The sequence below is a fragment of the Myotis daubentonii genome, chromosome 2 (assembly GCF_963259705.1).
Source record: "Myotis daubentonii chromosome 2, mMyoDau2.1, whole genome shotgun sequence".
Taxonomy (NCBI): Eukaryota; Metazoa; Chordata; class Mammalia; order Chiroptera; family Vespertilionidae; genus Myotis; species Myotis daubentonii.
Window position 1 is genome coordinate 97,510,902 of NC_081841.1, and position 20,626 is coordinate 97,531,527.

A 20,626-nucleotide genomic window follows, 5' to 3' on the forward strand; every position below is an offset into this window, starting at 1 on the left:
AAGAAAAGTAAAAAAAACCCAAAATATATATATGGATATATATATGTATACGCAATATATGGAGATATATATATATATACACACACACACAATCACTAACTTGACAAATATCGAGAGAAATTCTGAGGGAAGCTGGAAGCTGGTACATTTGGAGACAGGATGAGTTTGTCCTCAAGACAGAACATTTGCAGTTCTAGGCAATGTTTGGGACTCCCTTGTCCTGGTAAGCATTAACCTGAAGTCACTAATATTTCTGGGCCTGTCCTTTTTGTTGTTGTTGTTAATCCTCACCTGAGGATATTTTTCCATTGATTTTTAGGGAGAGTGAAAAGAGGGAAAGAAAGACAGAGAGAAACATCGATGTGAGAGAAACACATTGATTGACTGTCTCCTGCATGAGCCCTGATCAAGATCCGGACTGGGGAAGAGCTTGCAACCAAGGTACATGCCCTTGACTGGAATTGAACCCGGGACCCTTTGGTCTGCAGGCCAAAGCTCTATCCACTGAGCCAAACCGGCTAAGGCAAGGGCCTGTTCTTAATGTCCACGGTATGAAGAGGCCTTCCTTATGATCAGCTGGATGCCTCCATGGTAACGGAGGAAGAACTGGGTTAGCAAGAAGGCAGTGAGAGTTAGAGGTAGTACACAGCAGTATTTGGGCCCTGGACTCCTGATCTCTTTTCCCAATTCTGTCACCCCAGAACTAAGAAAAACCTTGGACAATCCCTTCTCCTTTCTGCTGCAGGGCCTGTAAGTACTGATTGAGTACTTACACCTATGTCTGCCTCCTACCTGCAAGGCAAGGATGTACTAAACGCTACAGGGGTTGTGGGGAAGGATGAGACAGGTGCCTGCCTTCAAAGAGTTTCATTCTGCTGAAACAGAAAAGGCAAAACTCAGGAAAAATATGACACATGATTAAGATATGAACAATGGGGTCAGACTGTCTGACTCAAATACTGACATTGGGCAATATTGAACCTGTCTGCATCTTGGTTGCTTTATCTGTATAGTAGGATTAATAACAACCTTACCTTATAGGAATACTACTATTAAGGCACCAGATAGCTTAGGTAAGTTTTTAGTACAGTACTGGCACATAGCAAGGACTCCAAATTGTTTACTTATCATCATCATCATCATTATTTAGTTAAATATTAACATCAGACCTGAAAAGGAACATATGACAATAGGGATTTTTTCAGGCCATCCCCTTAGAGCAGTGGTTCTCAACCTTGGCTGCACATTAGAATCACCTGGGAATCTTTTTAAAATCCTGATTTCTGGGCCTCATTCTCTGGAAATTCTGTTTCTTTGTTACTAAAGCTGTGGCCCCACCCCATAACAAAGAAACAGAATTTCTGGAGGATGAGGCCCAGAAATCAGGATTTTAAAAAGATTCCCAGCTGATTCTAATGTGCAGCCAAGGTTGAGAACCGCTGCCTTAGAATTTAAGCTTCTTGATAGATGATCTGTCCCCAGTGCCCCCACCCCTGTGCTTTGTAACCAAACAGGTACTCGGATATTTTGGGGAACTATAATTAAGCACATTTCTTATTTCCAAATAAATGGAATAAGTAATTAGGAAACTTAGGACAGTGAGGCTGGCGGTGTGAGCTGGACAGTCAGGGAAGGCTTCATGGAGAAGTGTGGAGAGCGGCTGCAGTGCTTGGACAGGTCCAAGCCTCGGACTAAGGAGCTACAGTTGTAAGCTTGACCTATGGTCCAAACCTGTGGTCCCACGTGGCTGTGATATAGCTTCGGGAGGTGCAGCAAGTAAACAAAGCTTGGTCAGGTGCATGTAATTGAGTAGATTCTAAACCCATGAGAACATTGTAAACATCTTGACCACACCCTTACTTTGTCTCGTGGAATCTAGCTATAAAATAAAGACTAGGCCTGCAGGCCGTGGCACTGTCTCTCTAATCAGAGGGCAGCATCCCACCTAGACCCAGCTTTATTCTCTTGTCTGTCTTTTCTAATCCTTCACCGCCCCCCTCCCACTCCCTCACCCCCCCCACCCGCCTTGCCTCAGGTTCACCCATGGCTGTGCTGGTGCGGCACAGAGAAGGTAAGATTAAGTGGACCTGATAGATTTGGGTAGGATTTGGATGCATAAGACAAAGCAAGGAGGACTCTGATCATAAAAGCCTAGAATGGGCTGGGGGTTCAAGAGAAGTGGAGGCAACTTGCTGGGCACAGCCATAGAATGCCACAGGCACACTAAAGATGGTACCACTGTGCCCAGAGCATGGGCTCTGAGTGTGGGCCAGGCCTGGAGGTGGAGCCAGAATCACCTGGGGCAGATTTCTGGAGCCCATCAGGTGCTCAAGAGACCCTTGCCAAAATCCCAGTTGGCCAGGTCAAGTCCTTCCACACCCTGGGCCAAACAGGAGGCCTCGGGTGTAAGGATTCGCCACAGGGACAGGCCAATCACTAAGGCAGGGAGCTGCAGTCCAAAGATCAAGGCCGAGCATGTCAGAGGCCGGCATGATCCCTCCACAGCTTTCTTTGATCCTCAGGCTGCACTGATACGCTGTTCTGGGTGGAGAAGTGACCCTGGGTCCCCAAGCCTCTGATAGACTCTGTGTCATGACAGTCTCCATAAGGGAAAGCAGAGTCTGGAATTCTTTTCCCTTTTGCATGTTCTCTGAGAATCTCTCTGCAAAGTCTCCCTTCCCCTCCCAGTGGGTAAGAGCATGTCTTTATTTTCCTCTCCATCTCCTCATAACGTCATGTACAGTTAGTGTTCAGCCCACAATGGGTGCTCTTCCTGTCATGGTGCAGAATGACCAGCATAACATTAATAATAGCATTTCCTCATTTTACAGACAAGGAAAGAAAAAATATAATCGCAATATTGTTCTATAATATATGCCAGTCCCTATCCTAATATACACTTTGCATGTATTAACTTATTTAATCCTCACAATAATCCTTTAAGGTAGATACCATTATTCGGGAACTTGCCCAAGTTCACACAATGAGCAAGCAGGTCACACAACTAGTAATGTGGGATTTGAACCTAGGTAGTCTGGCTCCATTGGCCATTGTGTGATGCTATCTGGATGGAAGTAGCATAGGTCTGAGTAGGGGGAAAGTGGGTACACAATCCAGGAATCCTGTCTTCTAGGTCTGCCTACGCAATGAACCTACTCAAGACTTCACCGACTGGCGAGGTGATGAAAACAAGAATCTTCAGTCCCTGCTGTCCCTAAGGCCCTACCTCAGTTCCTCCAAGATAACTCGGGTAACTCCAAGATAGCAGAGTGACATTTTACTAAACAGCCCCAGGCTCCTTCCTCAGGAGACAGGATGCACTGGGGACCACCTGTTTGCAAGGCCATTTTAAAAAACATAGCAAAAACCTGAAAATAGAGTTTTTGAGAGAAAGTGATTTTCTAGTCATAATTATAGCCAGAGTGGGCCACTGCTTTCTAGAAGCAGGAAGACTGCTTCTAAATAGAGCCTGCAAAATGCAAATCCCCAAGGAGCACAGCCTCCACCCCATTAGGTCCCTCACTCAAAGACTAGGCTCAAGCTCCCTTCTGAGAGGCCCCAACTCAGCAGCACACCCAGCTGGCCAGACCAAGTGTGTGAGGGAGGAAGATGCTCAGCTTTATGCCTAATGTTCTGGAGGGTATGGAGCTGCTTAATAAATATGTGCAAGGATCAAGGGTATATTTGAAAACATTTAAAAATGCCTTCAACTGTTGAGTGAGGATGGGGTTAAGCTCTGGGGATCTGAGTGGGGTGGAGAAGGAGAGGCAAAATACGGAAGGGCTTGTGGGGGAGGACTGCTGAGTGCTATTTCTATTTCTAACCCAATGCCAGGCCCTTGAGCATTGTTCTCCACCTAGCAATTTGAAGGCTGCAGTGGGTATGCATATAACAGAACAGGATGCTCCCTGGACAAAAGTTCTGAAAGAAAACCAAAACGGAAGACTGGCCCCCTCGCCCCCACTTGTCAGTCTCTAATGACCCTCAGGGACTGTTCCGGACACGCAAGGGCATCTGCGAATTTACTCACCTGGAGTTGCCTCTACCTCCTGAGCCCTGGGTCAGAAATGGGAAGTGCAAAGCCTCTCCGTGTGTTTGTGTGTGCATGTTATTTTTAATGATTATGATTCACAATCCTTTTTCTTGTTCCTCACGATTTTCAGTTAAGTGTGTGTGTGTGTGTGGGGGGGGGGGGGGGATGGTGAAAAAACACACACACATACCAAGCAAAACACAAAGGTTTCTCAGAAATGTTACCTGAAACTCTGGGATGGCTGGAATTAGGTATGCAGATTTCTGCAACATCCCTTAGGGGGCTGAACTTATTGTGCACCCTTTAAAATAAGAGGAGATTTTTCACTATTTTAAAATTATACCAGAAAAGCATGCAGATAAGAAGACAGCTAGATTGTGAGGAAGCCCAAAATATTTGGTAAGAATGCTCAAGTTTGGGAAAGTTTAGCTGAAATAACAATTTATGGGTAGAATATTAGCTGGGAATTGGCTGTAGAATTACCCATAGATTGAAGGGCTTTGGGGGGTAAGGGGAAGGGTGAAGTTTGTACTCAGGATATGGAAAAGGATTCAGTAAAGCTAGGAGTCCTATGTGCTCAGAGTTTAATGTCCTAACCAGCCCCACAATGTCTAAGGCATGACCAGTAAGTAGAACCAAGATATTCCATTCAGCAAAAGCAGACAGAAAAAGAAATCTCTTTTCTTTGTTTGTCCTGGTTGAAAACCAAACACGGTCGTCATCTGAAGAAATTCCAGTGTTGGGAGTGTTGAGGCCAAGAAGGGAGGGTAAAAATGCAGGCAGCTCTGACCACGGGGGAAATCACCCCAAAGGCTCCTCAATGCCATTGTCCAACACTGTGCTCTGGAATGCTCACAGGGGTCCTTGCATGTCCCCTGATTCCAGCACACAGGACACTCTTTACTCTCCCGAATGTCATCTAGCAAGACTCGGCATACCTGTCTGGAACTGAGCATCTGGAACCACTTGTGAGTATCACATGCAATTTCCAGCTGTTGTGGGAAAACAATGAATGAAGAGAAAGTACTAGGCCTGACAAGGCTTAGCATCTAGGGGAGAAGAGGGAGACGTAGGGAGAAGATCCTAAAGGTCAAATGCAATGTCTCCCATTGTTCATGTACCTTTTCAAAAAGAGACAATTCCATTTGATCCACTAATAGAGTGGTTCTCAATCTTCCTAACGCCGAGACCCTTTAATACAGTTTCTCATGTTGTGGTGACCCCCAATTTCATTGTTACAAATTGAACATAATTAAAGCACAGTGATTAATCACAAAAACAATATGTAATTATATATGTGTTTTCTGATGGTCTTAGGTGACCCCTGTGAAAGGATTGTTCGACCCCCAAAGGGGTCGGCCGTGACCCACAGGTTGAGAACCGCCGCACTAATATCTTTAGAAAACTCTGACCTTCTGCAAAAAGAAGGAAACTAAAATTATAGCCTTGCCTGTAGCTTGGATGCTTTACAAACACGGCACCACAGTGAGGCAATCTAGATAGAGTGCCAAACCAAAGCAGGCTAAGAGTGGGAATTTTATGCCATTAACACAAAAGGTTAGGGGGCCAGGTTGAATTTGGACAAAATCACATAGGATCTTGAGTCCAGAGCATTTTCTAACAGTGAATTTCAATAAGAAGTTTTGGGAAATACCTCAATCTTGTATTGGACACAGGGCAAAGATCTACTGCTTTTTTCCCCCCCAGGGAAGTCCCGAGAAAATGGAATCAATTCCCCTGCTCTAATAATTTTTCTCACACCCCCCCCCCCCCCCCCGAACTATCCTACCTACACCAGTGCTCTACTCCTCTGTTAGAAAAAAATTAACCATGTCATGTAAACACTTTAAAGGCTGTCCTACTGTCTACTAAATCAAGTGCACATTCCTTTGCTTAGTTATTTAAAAAGCCTACATAATTTAGCCCCACCCCACATATGCACCAGTGCTCTCCCACACATACCCTCTCATTTAGTCAGGCTGGCCCTCTCACTGTCCCCAGATAGCTTACTCATTCCTGCCTTTGCATTTTAATATCAGTATTCTTCATCCTAAACCTGGAATCTAAATTTACTCTTCCTCTTTAACAATCCCCAAAATGCCCTACCTTTGGAATTTTTTTTAACTATTTCAATTTTCCCCTTTTCCATCTCCAAGTAATTATCAAGTCATAGATAGATAGACAAATAGAAAGAGGTAGATATTGTATATATAGAGATATAGCCTCCCCAACTATACTGTAAGCTACCACCATGTATATGAATTTTATGTTACAGTGTCCCATATAAATTGTGCTCAATAAATAATTAGTGATTAATTGCAGTCCTTCTTCTTCTATGAGTTAAAGGCTAAACACACACACAAAATTAGTCTCATTCCCATGTGGGATTTCAAAAGAACATGACTTGTAAGTATACTTGGTTCCTTTAAGTTTGGTAACACAGGGAAAAAATGGAGAGAATGGCTGTGCCTAAGATAGTAAGGGAATGGATTCAAGATAGAATAAAATGCTTCCTCAATACCGACAATTTGAATGCTTATCTGAAAATTGGGCACCTCCAGGATGTTGCATTCTTCCTGGCATTCAAATACAGTTCACCAAAATATCAAATTATTTTGCCTTTAGGACTTTTCTTCTCATTCTCCTTTTCTTTGAGGGAGTGGGTGTAAATATGAGAAAGAGGTTGGAAAAGACCATATACTTCTTAAAATGGAGCATAGCAGACAATAGACCAAAGAAAAAGAGAACAAAGAAATAATAGCCAGAAATAATTGATTTTTGACAAGCATGCCAAGACAATTCAATGGGGAAAGGGAGTCTTTTCAACATATGGTGCTGAAAAAAACAGATATTCCCACCCACAAAATAATGAAATTGGACCTATACCTTACACCAGATACAAAAATTAGCTCAGAATGATTCAAAGACCTAAACTTAAGAGCAAAAACTCTTAGAAGAAAACAAGGAAAAATCTTCATGACATTGGATTTGACAGTGATTTCTAGAATATGACACCAAAAGCACAGACAATACCAGAAAAAATAGGTAATTTGGACTTCAAAATTAAAAACTTTTGTGCATCAAAGGACACTGTAAGAGAGTGAAAAGACAATCCACAGAATGCAAGAAAATATATGCAAATCATATTTCTGATAAGGGATTAATATTCAGAACATAAAAAGAATTCCTATAACTTAAACAAAAACAAAAAGCACCCAAAAATCCCAATTCAAAAATGGATAACCAACTTGAATAGACATTTCTCCAAAAAAGATATGGTCAATAAGCACATTAAAAGATACTCAACATTATTTATTAGTCATTAAGGAGATGCAAATGAAAACTACAATGACATACCACTTCTTGCCCATTAGGATGACTATTGTAAAAAAGGAAGAAAGAAAAGTGTTGGCGAGGATATAGAGCAATTGGAAACCTCCTTAGAATTGGAAGCTGGGCCCTGGCTGGGTGACTCTGTTGATTGGAGCATTGTCCTGTGCATCAAAAGGTTGCAGGTTTGATTCCTGGTCAGGATGCAACCGATTGTTCTCTCTCTCTCTCTCTCTCTCTCTCTCTCTCTCTCTCTCTCTCTCTCTCTCTCTCCCTTTCTCTCTCTCTCTGTATGGAGTTTCCTCAAAAAGTTAAAAATGGAACTCCCATTTGACCCAGTGATCCCACTTCTAAGAATATATCCCAAGAAACCAGAAACACCAATCAGAACAGATACAGTGGGACCTTGACTTACGAGTGTCCCTACTAACGAGTTTTTCGAGATACAAGTCGTCTCTCGGCCGATTTTTTGCTTTGAGTTGCGGGCTAAAATTCGGGTTACGAGCCAGCTTCAGATACCCCACTGCTAGTTGGCGCCCCGAACGTCACAGTGAACGCCACAACATTAGCCCAGCATCACGTGCCTCACTTGTTCGGTGTTGATTTGACATACGAGTAACTTAAGTTACGAGCTCCATCACGGAACGAATTAAACTCGTAAGTCAAGGCCCCACTGTATATGCACCCCTATGTTCATAGCAGCACAATTCACCATAGCTAAGATTTGGAAACAGCCTAAGTGCCCATCAGCAGATGAAAGGATTAGAAAACTGTGGTACATCTACACAATGGAATACTATGCTGCTATAAAAAAGAAGGAACTTTTACCATTTGCAACAGCATGGATGGAACTGGAGAGCATTATGCTAAGCGAAATAAGCCAGTCGGAGAAAGATAAATATCACACGATCTCACTCATATGTGGGATATAATGATCAACATAATTTGATGAACAAGAATAGATCCAGAGACAAATGGTAGCGGGGGGGTGGGGGGGTGGAGGGGATTAGAGAGCAACCAAAGAACATGTATGCATGCATATTAGCATAACCAATGGACACAGACACTAGGGCGGTGGGGGCTTGCCTGGGGTGGGAATGGCTAGGCGAGGGGTCAATTGGGGAAAAGGAGACATATGTAAAACTTTAGACAATAAAAGAAAAATTAAAATTAAAAAAGGAAAAATTATTCAGCCTTAAAAAGGAGGGATATTCTGATACATGCTGCAACATGGATGAAACTTGAATACATTATACTAACTGAAATAAGCCAGACACAAAACATCAAATTCTACTTATATGAGGTGCCTACAATAGGCAAATTCATAGACAGAAAGTAGAATGTTGGTTGCCAGGAGCTGGGGGATATTGAAATGGGGGGTTATTCTTTAATGGATATGGAATTTCTGTTTGGGAAGACAAAAAACATTCTGGAAATAGTGGTAGTAATATAATTGTACAACATTATTAATGTACCTAATACCACTGAATTATATACTTAAACGTGGTTAAAATGTAAATTTTGTGATACAGATATTTTACCACAATAATTAAAAAAAAAAGAAATAGAATCTGAATCCAATCATGAGGAAATAATCAGATAAATCCAAATTGTGGATCATTCTCCAAAACAACTGATCTGCAGTCTTCACAAACATCAAGATGAGGAAAGAACAAAAGTGGGGATTAGGGTATTGTTATAGAGTAAAAAAGATTTAAGAGACAGGACACCCAAATACAGTGACTAACCCTTGATTTTATTTCAATTTTTAAAAAGGAGAAGAGTCTAGAGAGCATTGTTGTGTAGATAATTGGGAAAAGTGAATATGAACTGTATACCAATATTCAATTTCTTCCAAGGTAGGAAATTACCACTCTGAGAAGATATATGTTGAAGTTTTTAGATATATGTAGACATTATATCTAATGTCTACAACTGACTTTCAAATAGGTTGGATAGGGTGGGAATGTATAATACAGAAAGATACAGTAAATAAATATAGCAATATTGATGAATGTAGGTGAAGAGTTTAAAGACATTGTACTAGTCTTTCTGTTCTTCTGTATTGGAAAATAAAAAGCTAGAGGAAAAAAATGGAATCGTCATTTTGGTTCCCAAGTGATCAGGGGAACACTGACTTCCTGTGACCTCTGTGAACAAAATGTTGATCTGTTTGCCACGTTGGGACATCCTGTTTTACTGAACTCACATTCCAGGGTTGCCAGAAGGAGCTGAGAGCTGATTACTTGGAGGTGATTTGGGTGAGGCATATTGTCTATGCCACTTCAGGATCTACTGTGTTGTGTTCTTGTGTGTGTGTGTCAAAGTTTTAAGCCCCCAAGGTTAGGGTCATGTCTCACTTTTCTTATAATCCTCCCTCCCCCAACATCCTAATCCCATGCTTTATACAGAGCTAAATACATAGTAAGTGTCCAGTAAATATTTTTCCATTATTGACTATCCCATCAGTATAGAAAGGCATGTATAGAAGTATAAGAGGTCAAGGATGGGGTCAAAAGGTTTATCTCAACTAAGGTATTAAAATGCTCTGGGATAGGGCCTTGCAGAAGGAATGTCAAGTGTGGGCTTTGACACAATCTAATTCTCTATGGCAACCAGGTGTTCCTGACTTGGGTGCTGACTAGTACTGAGGGGTGGAGGAAAAGAAGTACCGCTTTGGCAAAAGCTTATGAATACCTAAGCACAGAATGTTCCCAGCTTGGCCCTATAGTACAACTGCTCTCACAACCCTGTGAATTCTCCCCAAGGAAGCAAGGTCAAACAATGGTCTGTGGACCTCAAAAAGGAGAGCACCCATTTTGGCTCCTTGAGCAGGGTCACTATGCTTTGAGGGATCTGCACTACTTGGGATTCAGGGAGAACAACACCAGCCTTTACCAGAAGATGGAGGTGCGAACACTCTCCAGCACAGCTTTAGAAGGGAGGTGCTGCCCACGTGCTTAGCAAGTTGCAGAACACGTAGGCCTGCAGCATTCCACCTCCAGCTGAGACACCAGTGTGCTGCTGTGTTGCAGCTTGTTAAGGGAGTGTAGACTTGTCCTTCTTGTTTTGAGCAATTTTTCAAGAGGCTGGAAGAATTAATGGGTAAATTTGTTCTGTCTCAGACAGGCCTTCCAGGATGCGGGTCCTCGGCTCCATTGTTATATACAATGTGTTATTTCCTATTAAATCACTAGCATTGACACTTAGTTTTAAATTCAATTTACTATTTTATTACATACCTTCTTGTACTGGTCTCAGATTATTTAAGTTCCAAATTCCCCCACAAAGTTGCATGCTTCTTAGGGAACCATGCTCTCTGCTGCTTTGCCACCTCTATTTCCTCCCACATCCTGTATTGTACACAATCACTATAAGGGATGTGTAAATAATCTACTGTATATCCATATTATGTAATACTATGTAGCAGTTAAAAGAACGAGGCGGAGCTACATATTCTGATGTGGAAAGATTTCCAATTCATATGATGGTGTCAAAAAACAAAGCAATAATCAGGCACAGTATGAAACCCTTTATGTAGAAGGGACTAGTAGAAGAAACAAGGGCTTGATTTATATATCTGTATATTTCTTTCTTCATACATACCCCTAGTCACAGACATTGTTATAACTAGTATAATAGGACTCAGTAATTCCCTATATTTTTCTTTTCAAAAGGAATTGTTAATATTAGACAAATCATATGTGTAAGGCAGTTAGCATAGGACTTGCCGCAATAAGTCACACTTACATAGTACTTACATGGGGCAGGCGTTGTTCTCAGTGCTTTACAGAAATTAATTCATGTCAGCCTCATAATAGTACTAGAGGAAACTGAGGCGCTTCCAACTGAAGTAACTTGCCTTTGGTTAGACAGTACAGCCAGGAAGTGGGAGACCCAGGATTCAAGCCCAAGCAATCTAACTCCAGTGCCTGTATTCTTTTATTATTTTTTGTGGAATTTATTGGGGTCACATTGGTTCAGAAAACTATACAGGTTTCGAGTGTACAATTCAACAAAACATCACCTGCACACTGCATAGTGCTCCCATCACCCCAAGCAGTCTCTTTCCATCCCCCATTCTCTCCCCGTTTGCCCACCTTCACCTACCCCACAGTGCCTGTATAGTTAACCCCTAGGCTGATATTGTTCAATAAATGTGACCCTTTCCCTACCACTCTCCTCCCTTCTCTGTGTTTCTACATATTTCATATACCTCAATGATGGCACTCAGAAAATTGTGTAAGAATTCACTAAAAAGACAAAAAAAATCAATTCCTCACCCCAACCTATTGCTTCATCTATGGATTTGAAGGTCTGAGGTACCTATAAGGAGATACTGATGCCTATTGGAAACCGTGTGTGGGTTGTCACTTTGAGATTATGACCATTTTGCGGCAACTTTCTTTAATCATTAAATATACATGGGTTACCCAAGTGCCTCCTGAGGATGGTTTTAGCCCCAACTGTGGATCATCATATCAAGTAGAACCTTGGCCTAATGGACAAGACTGAGGATGGTTCAGATGTAATGAATCCTATGTGATCGAAGATGGGGGTAGATCTGGTAACTTTCTGAGGATTCTTGGTAGGTGTAAGGTTTCTAGGACTCTGATTCTTGGCTCCTCAAAGCCCTGGAGCATTAAGATTGATGCTGCCCTGAAAGCAAATTCAGAGGCTTTGCCCCAGGCCCAGGTCTCTAATGCTGTGTTGGAGACTGCACCACATTTAGTGCTGTTCTTGATTAAATCAGCATGCCTCAAATTTGCCAGAACTATTGTCACAGCAATATGTATCCCCAGTTCACACATGGAATGTTTGCTCTCTGGCAGCCAAACGTACTTGGAACTGGCAGTGATGATCTCATAAAGCAGGAAAGCTGAGCAGTTGGTCAGATGATTAACATATTATTGAGATGGAGGAGCTGAGCATCACTAATGAAAACATCTGGGCATTGCAGAATAAGGAATTTCCCCAACTTGTGGCAACCTAGGAGCCATTAAATCCAACCTCCTTATCTTACAAATGTGGAAACAGAAGCTTTATTTTTGTTGTTGTTAATCTTCACCCGAAGATATTTTTTCTATTGATTTTTAGGGAGTGGAAGGGAAGGGGAGAGACAAAGAGAGAAACACCGATGTGAGAGAGACACATCGATTGGTTGCCTCCCACACGCACTGGGGATCGAGCTTGCAACCCAACCCACTAGGGTGAAACTGACGCTTTAAAACAGGGTAAATATTAGGGGCTTCTGGCCTGAGAAAAACTAGAGTGTAGTTCTTCTAATACAACATAAGCTGGATGAACAGCACTGTGGCCGCTGAGACCTTTTCAAAGGCTTCAGGACTTCATTAACAATCTCAAGGACTTGGTAACTTTTATTTCTCTTCCCCATATAACAGTATTTTTTTAATTATTATTCTTTAAAATATATTTTTATTGATTTCAGAGAGGAAGAGAGAGGGAGAGAGAAATAGAAACATCAATGATGAGAGAGAATCATTGATCGGCTGCCTCCTGCATGCCCCCAACTAGGGATTGAGCCCGCAATCGGGCATGTGCCCTTGACCAGAATCTAAGCCGGGACCCTTCAGTCCGCAAACTGACGCTCTATCCACTGAGCGAAACTAGGGCTAACAGTATTTTTTTAAAAAATGTCCAGTTTGTATTGTGTTTACTCGTATGTGAACGGAGAGTCATACTGCCCCAGCCCTTTATGGCTCCAATGCTGCAGATTTCTCCCCACTTCAGTACCAGATGGAGGGCTGTAGGTTGGAAATGGGGGTAAGAGATGATCTTCACAAACTGTTGCATACCATGTCTAAGGATCTTAAGGTTTGGGTCCTCGAGGTGGTTTTCAGGCTTTTCTCTTATGTAATTATGTTCACTAGGTAGAATTATTTGACAAATTGCTTGTAACTATATTTAAATAATAAAAACCATACGTTGCCTTACCGATGTCTCATCAAAACAGAAACCCTGTCTTCCATGTGTATAATGCTCTCTGGTTTTCAAAGCTACCACTTATACTTTCTTCAATGGTCCTACCCGTTCACTGATAAGGGGTTGTTCTGGGGACTTGGGATGTGTCTATTCTGTGGCGGCAGGTAAGTTAGGATCTGGGAGGTTGTAGTCCTTCTCAAGCACCCTGAGCACCTGAAAGTAACTGCACTGAGTTGCTCCCTGACTCACTTTCTCTTTCCCTAGATTTATATTTATGGCTGATCTGTAGGTGAGTTCCAATTGGTGAGACATTGAAAGAACAGAATACCTTGTTTTTTCTCTCCAGAGTTCACCATTTGAAATCTTACATTTGCAACAGCATGGATAAACCCAAAAGGGTGGCAAAGGGTCAGGAGGATGGAAGGAGGAATGTGCCTCAAGCTAGAATGCTCCTCGCCAAAGTCAGGAAAGAATTCCAGATCACTAGCTTTGCTTAGATCCCTGTGCTAAAGAAACAGGTTCTAAGGGAAATCTTTTCTAACGTTGCCCTAGTCTGGTCCCCAAAAATGTCTTTGATGTGTTCAAAGAGAAAACTACAGGTCCAACATGAAGTCACTTGTACTAAAGCCCATGACACTGAACCTGGATTTACTACCTGACTTAATTGCAGTTTTAACCTTCTCCAGGAATGTAATCTTATTATCAATCTGGAATTTTCTGGTCAGTACCAAAGAGGTCATTTGTCATACGGGCCCTCTCCACCCTACCCCTCAAGAAATTGAGGCAATTGGCCTGATGAGACATGTCCTTTCCCATAAAGGAAAGTAATGAAACAATCTTTCTTTTCTTTTGTTAATAACTTTCTTTTTAAAATTTCATTTTTCAATTACAGTTTCTATTCAATATTATTTTGCATTAGTAATGCAAAATAATCATAGACAATCATATACTTTACAAAGTGTTCCCCTCCCACCTGCCCCAATATTTCCAGTACCCACCTGGCACCATACAGTTATTACAATATTTTTGACTATATTCCCTATGCTGTACTTTACATCCCCACGACCATTTTGTGACTATCAATTTGTACTTCTTAATCTCTTCACCTTTTTCACGCAGTCCCTCAAACCCCCTTCCCTCTGGCAACCATCAGTCTATGATATCTATGAATCTCTTTCAATTTTGTTTGTTCATTTATTTCATTTTTTAGATTCCATATATAAGTGAAATCATATGGTATCTCGCTTTCTCTGACTAACTTATTTCACTTAGCATAATACTCTTTAGGTCCATCCATGCTGTCACAAATGTTAAGATTTCATTCTTTTTTTATGGCCAAGTAACATTCCATTGTATATATGTACCACAGCTTTTTTATCTACTCTTCTATTGGGCACGTGGATTGCTTCCATATTTTGCCTATTGTAAGCAATGCTGCAATGAACATAGGTGTGAACTCATTCTTTTGAATTAATACTATATATATAGTATTAATATATATAGGAGATTATATATATATATATATATATATATATATATATATATATGAAGCAGACAGCAAAGGCAGTAGATACTTCAGAGCAAAGTTAAAGGCCTTCCATATATATATATATATATATATATATATATATATATATATATATATATGGAATCACTGGGTTGTTAGGGGCAGAAACAGAATAGTAGAGACTAGCTATAGTTAGAAGAAATTGTTTTCTGATTATTTATTTATTTTTCAATCTTTATTGTTGAAAGTATTACATACTATACTTTCCCCCATTGACCTCTCCCAGTCTGTTCCCGCCCCCACGCCAGGCCTTCACCACCCTATTGTCTGTGTCCATGGGATATGCATATATGCATACAAATTCATGGATTGACCTCTCCCCATTCCCCCACCCTTCCCTTTATTCTGATTAAAGGAATCATATTTTGATCTGGCTGGGAGTTGTGCTCTGGAACCTGGGAGTTAACTTTGAGATGTGGTCCATTCTCCTTATCCTAGAACTGCCTATTCTGGAGAGACTAACAACCTTGTCCCAGCCCACAGTGCATGTAATCTGTAACCATTCTACCAACTTTTATTTCCTTTGCATACCCATTTTTATTCCTTTTGCCGACATTCCCATATAATCTTTGTCCTTCTACCTGGCTTATGGGGGTTGCAGCGTAGATTTCTGTAGATGACCTGTTGCTCTCCTATACTACCAACATTATTGGAATAAACTCTCATAAATGATTCAATTCTGTCTCTGCTTAATTGACTCAAGTAGTGACTGGCAGCCAGAACTCATTGGTTGTCCAGTTTCTGGGGCACAAGACAGTACCATTTAAAAATTTTTGAGGACCCTCCACACTACCCTCCACAGTGGCTGCACTAATCCACATTCCCACCAACAGTGCACCAAGGCTCCCCCTTCTCCACATTCTCACCAACACTTGCTGTTTGTGGATTTACTTATGATAGGCATTCTGACAGATGTGAGGCGATATATTGACGGATATATTGACGTGTCCTTAATCTGTATTCATTTGACCATAACTTTCTTGTCCCCACCCAGCTTCTGCCTATGAAAACCTTCCATATCGTATGCTCAGCTCTACTTGCTGGACAGCATGCTACCATGAATCACTCAATAAAGCCAATTAGATCTTCAAATTTACTCGACTGAATTTTTGTTCTTCAACAGAAAACAATGTGGCTCTAGGGTAGAATTTAGCTGACCACCGCATTCTACAACATAGACCTGGCGTAGGCCTCATCCAGAGGCCATGGCAGGATTAGTGCTCAGCCAGCCAGCCAGCCAGCCAGCCTAGGACGCGAATCCCAGTTAAACCACTTACAATAGCTGTGTCATCCAGCAAATTGGCTTTTCTTCACTTCAAGTTGCCTCACCTGTAAAATGGGGTTAATGATACACAGTTGACCTAAAATACCAGGAAAATATATATGTAAAGTTCCTACTTGATATAAGGCAAGTGCTCAGAAAGTGGTAGCTATATTATTAATAACATAAGCACAGGGGAAACTAAGCAGGAAACCAAAGGCTGCTCTGAGAAGACGGAACCGAAATAGTTCTGACTGGGCTCCACCCACCCGTTAGCAAGTCCGCTCCGGAGGGGGAGAGGCAGGAAGAGGCTTCTCTGCCCGCCCACAGCCCGAAGCCAGCCCGACCGCCCCGTGACAAAGGCTGAGCTGAGCTGGTAGGTGGGAGGGGGTGGTTTTGCTTTAGAAAAGGGTGAGGACTGCGCTCCATCTTCAGTGGGGGAAGGAAGAGATAAAGCTCCGTTACAAAAGCTCAAGGCCAGACGCAAGGCAGGCCCCAGGGCCGGATGGGGGAAGGGTACCCTCAGGCCTTCTTCCCCTCCCAGCAGCGTGCCCAGCCCGAGTCAGCTGATTCTGTGTTCGTGGTCCCGGCCCTCCAGCTCCAGCCCCGCGCGCCCCGCCCCTGGGCCCCGCGCGCCTCTCCCCCGGGCCCCGCGCGCCCCGCCCGTGGTCCCGGCCTCCTCCCAACCAATCAGCTGCTGCCTGAACGTTCTGCCTTTTTCGCGGGGCTCTCGCCGGCCTTTCCGGGGCCAGTTTGGGCTGGAGGGGCGGGGAGCCAGGTCTCCCGTGTTTGTCTTCAGGAGGCACAGACTTCTCCTTATGAAAAGAATATTCATATATCCACGAAGGTGTCTGCCAGGAATGCCTCACTTAAGCACAGGCAGGCTGCCCGAGGTTCACCGTGGCCGCACTGTGCCGGGTCTGTTCGGGAGCTTTCAGAACATCCATCATAGGTTGTTTAGGGCCCTGGAAAACAGTGGCCTTTTCTTCCCTCCAGAATCACCCCACATGTGCCCCTAACTGACCCGTCCCTTCCAGCTTGCTCACGGACACGATTGCTGCCTATCTCAGCCTCCCAGCACCGGTTGGGGGCGGGGAGGGAGAGTGGTACTTGTAAGAAGAATGTTTCAGGGTAGAAACTCCAGCCCTCAAGCCTAACTCCACCCAGCTGCTATACCGCGGGCGGCGCACGAACTAGGCAAAGGGAGAAGGGACACGTGATTCTTCCCCTTCTCTGTGTCTGGAACTTTACTTTTGTCCTCTCAGTCCTCACAAGAACACGGTAGAGAGGCGTATCCTTATGCAAATTCTGGAAATGAGGACACCAAGGCTCTGAAAGATTAAGAATTTTATAGCTACCGAGGGTCTGGCTTGCAGTGAAGCCAAAGTTTTCTCTAAGTGAGGGGGCTTGGACCTGGACCCCAAGTAGTGTCTACAGACTCAAACCTCCACGGTCCCAAAGGCAGTAGATACTTCAGAGCAGAGTTAAAGGCCGTCCCAGGCCATCTCACACCTGGATGCAATCAGTTCACTGTTTAAGTAGAGACCACTTTGTCACTTTGGGGGGGTGGAAATCTTGAGATACTAAAACATCTTTCAGGTTGTAGAATAAATAGCACTTTCCTTGACCCACAAGCCTAGGTTAGCTGCCTCCTACAGGACTTGGGTGTCCTTTTCTAATAACCTTTGCCACACCACATATTGCAGTTGCCTATTTCCTTACTTGACTCCCTCTTGATGGAGGGAAGCTAACTGAGTGCAGGAACCCTGTTTTGACTGGAGCCTCAGCATTTAGCGGAAATGCCATGGTCCAGGTCCCAAGATGCCAGTGCTCCCCAGGAACACTGTGCATAAGCCGCTGAACTAGAGTTTTGAAGTTAAAAGTAGGTGTGAAGGAAAACGGAGGGCAATGATAACAATGGTATCATTTATTGAGTGTTTATTATGTAACAGGCATTGTTCTAAGTCAGTGATTTTCAACTGGTGTGCCACAAGAATTTTTAAAACATGGAATACCTGACTATTTAGTCAGGGGCACTGACCTCTCTTCCTTTAGACTGACATATAAAAACATGACAACAGCCAACACAACAATAGCCATCTCATATGAAGGCCCTGTCTTGAACAATAAATATATAGGTCATATAATAGAGTTGCATCTTATTGGTCGATGTGGCATAATAAGGTTGTGTCTGATTGGTTAATTCTTGATATTAGAAATCCTTATATACACATATAGGCTACTGATTTTTTAAAGTCACATTGAAGCAAAAGGGTAGGTAATTACATGTTTTGTAACTAAATCAAAATTATATCTATTTTTTTGCCCATCAGCAAAAAAAAATATTTTTTGGCATGCTGCAGAACGTTAGTAATTAGTTTGTGTGTGCCATAAGTTGAAAAAGATTGAAAATCGCCATTCTAAGTACATTAGTGCAGCACTTAAATGTGCATTCGAATCACCTGTGGATCTTGTTAACCTGCAGATTCTGATTCAGTGTGTCTGGGGTGGAGCCTGACAAGTTCCCAGATATCATACTTTGTGTAGCAAGGCTCTGGTATACGTACTAACTTATTTTATCTTTTTTTTTAAATCCTCACCCAAGGATATATTTTCATCGATTTGTAGAGAGAGTGGAAGAGAGAGGGAAAGAGAGAGAAATATCGATGTGAGAGAAACACATCGATTGGTTGCCTCCTGCATGAGCCCCAATCAAGGCCCGGGCCAGGGAGGAGCCTGCAACGGAGGTACATGCCCTTGACCAGAATCGAACCTGGGACCCTTCGGTCTGCAGGCCGATGCCCTATCCACTGGGTCAAACCAGCTAGGGCTTATTTTATTTTAGCCATATGAAGTAGGCACTACTATTACTACTATCACTCTTATTTTATATACAAAGAAACTGAGAGGATAGGCTTCTATGAACTTAGGTCAAAATAAATAAATTTCTGGGCAATGAGGGAGGGGAAATGGTATGAACAGGGCCACTGCTATAGAAGGAAAAACGAAATTCTTGGCAGAGGCAACAGTTTTTACAAAAGCCTGGTATGCAGCGGAAGTGGACAGGGGCCACATAGAGGGCTGTTTCACTCATTAGGCACCATATGCATAGTCCTTAGGACTGTGAGCTTTCCAAAGGCCCCAAGTATTTGAGACCTGAAAAAAAATGATTGGTACCTACATGTGAAAAGTAAACATTTAAATTCATCATTCTAAATCGCAAATAATGAAAAACCCTTTCAAAATTTTTACATTAAAAATTTCACATTTGGGAGTGATATAGGTATATTTTAATACATTTTATAAAAAAATAGTATAGGGACTCTCAAGTCTAGGGCCTACCAAGGACAGGACAGGCCGTGGCCACATTGAGTTTGGATGTAATCCTCAGGGCAGCTCAGTGACAGAAGCAGGAAAATGTTCTCTGTGGCTACAGTGAGAAGAATGGGTTGGAGGGAGGCTAGACTGAAGGCCCAGAAGCTAGGCAGCCGTGGGCAAACTACGGCCCGCGGCCAGATCCGGCCTGTTTGAAATGAATAAAACTATTGAAAAAAAAAGACCGTACCCTTTTATGTAATGATGTTTACTTTGAATTTATATTAGTTCACACAAACACTCCATCCATGCTTTTGTTCCTGCCCTCCGGTCCAGTTTAAGAACCCACTGTGGCCCTCGAGTCAAAAAGTTTGCCCACTCCTGAGCTAGAGACCAGATAGGCATTTATAGTTTTCCAGACTGCAAAACAATATCCTCCTTGCCAAGATTTACATAAAATGATAGCATTATACAACCCAATTATTCTTTGATTTCTCAGGGACTCAATCTGACTCAGCATTCTAAATTTACTTAATATTTGGGGACAAGGATGTTTGCCAGCTACTTTGTCATTAAGGCCAGTGATGTGACAGTCTCGGGGAGGCCAGACAGCCATGAGTGCCAACCTCATCTCTGCTACCTGCTAGCTGTGTGAGTTTGCATAAGTGTTTTAACTTCTCTAAGTCTTGGATTCCTTATTGGTTAAATGATCATAATACACTAGAGGCCCGATGCATGGAATTCGTGCAAGGAGCTTGGCCCTTGCAGTCCTGGCTTCGTCTGGAAGGTCGTCCTGATGGTCGTTCTGCTGTTCAGCCTAATTAGCATATTACTCTTCATTATATAGGATTCCTCACAGAATTGAGATAAACTCTATATCCAGTGCTTCCCACAAAATAGGTACATATAAATGGTAGTTATGATATGTGCCATTGATCTGAGACCCAGTTGAGTTTTCATTAGGAGGGAACAGAGGGTGCAGTACATAATTTAATCTTTTTATCCATCTTCTGAGGTAGAAATTTGTTGTCCGCATTTTGCAGATAAGGAAACGGGCTCAGAGATGAGATCGCTCAGCTCAGTGAACTAGGAGGAGAAAGCAGGAAACTTGCAAGAACTGGGATTTTATGTTTATTCTGTTTGCGCATTCTTTCCAGGAGTCAATGTTGGCTGCTTC

General features: G+C 42.5%; 1 protein-coding gene and 1 long non-coding RNA gene across 3 annotated transcripts in view; one reads left to right on the top strand and one right to left on the bottom strand.

Moving 5' to 3' along the window:
- The window catches only part of NINJ2 (ninjurin 2), a 90,001-nt gene that overhangs the window by 59,720 nt on the left and 9,655 nt on the right, over positions 1–20,626 (bottom strand). The window contains exon 1 of one of the 2 annotated variants that reach the window (XM_059683917.1): positions 16,151–16,655. The exons of the other annotated variant lie outside the window; for it this stretch is intronic. The gene's annotated coding sequence lies outside the window, so the exon portion shown is untranslated. Of the gene's footprint in view, positions 1–16,150; positions 16,656–20,626 lie in introns of those variants that run through there. 2 annotated transcript variants of the gene reach the window in all.
- LOC132226252 (uncharacterized) lies at positions 1,839–6,492 on the top strand. The gene is made up of 3 exons (XR_009451031.1): positions 1,839–2,071; positions 3,134–3,250; positions 4,919–6,492. It is a non-coding gene; the product is annotated as an uncharacterized LOC132226252 (long non-coding RNA).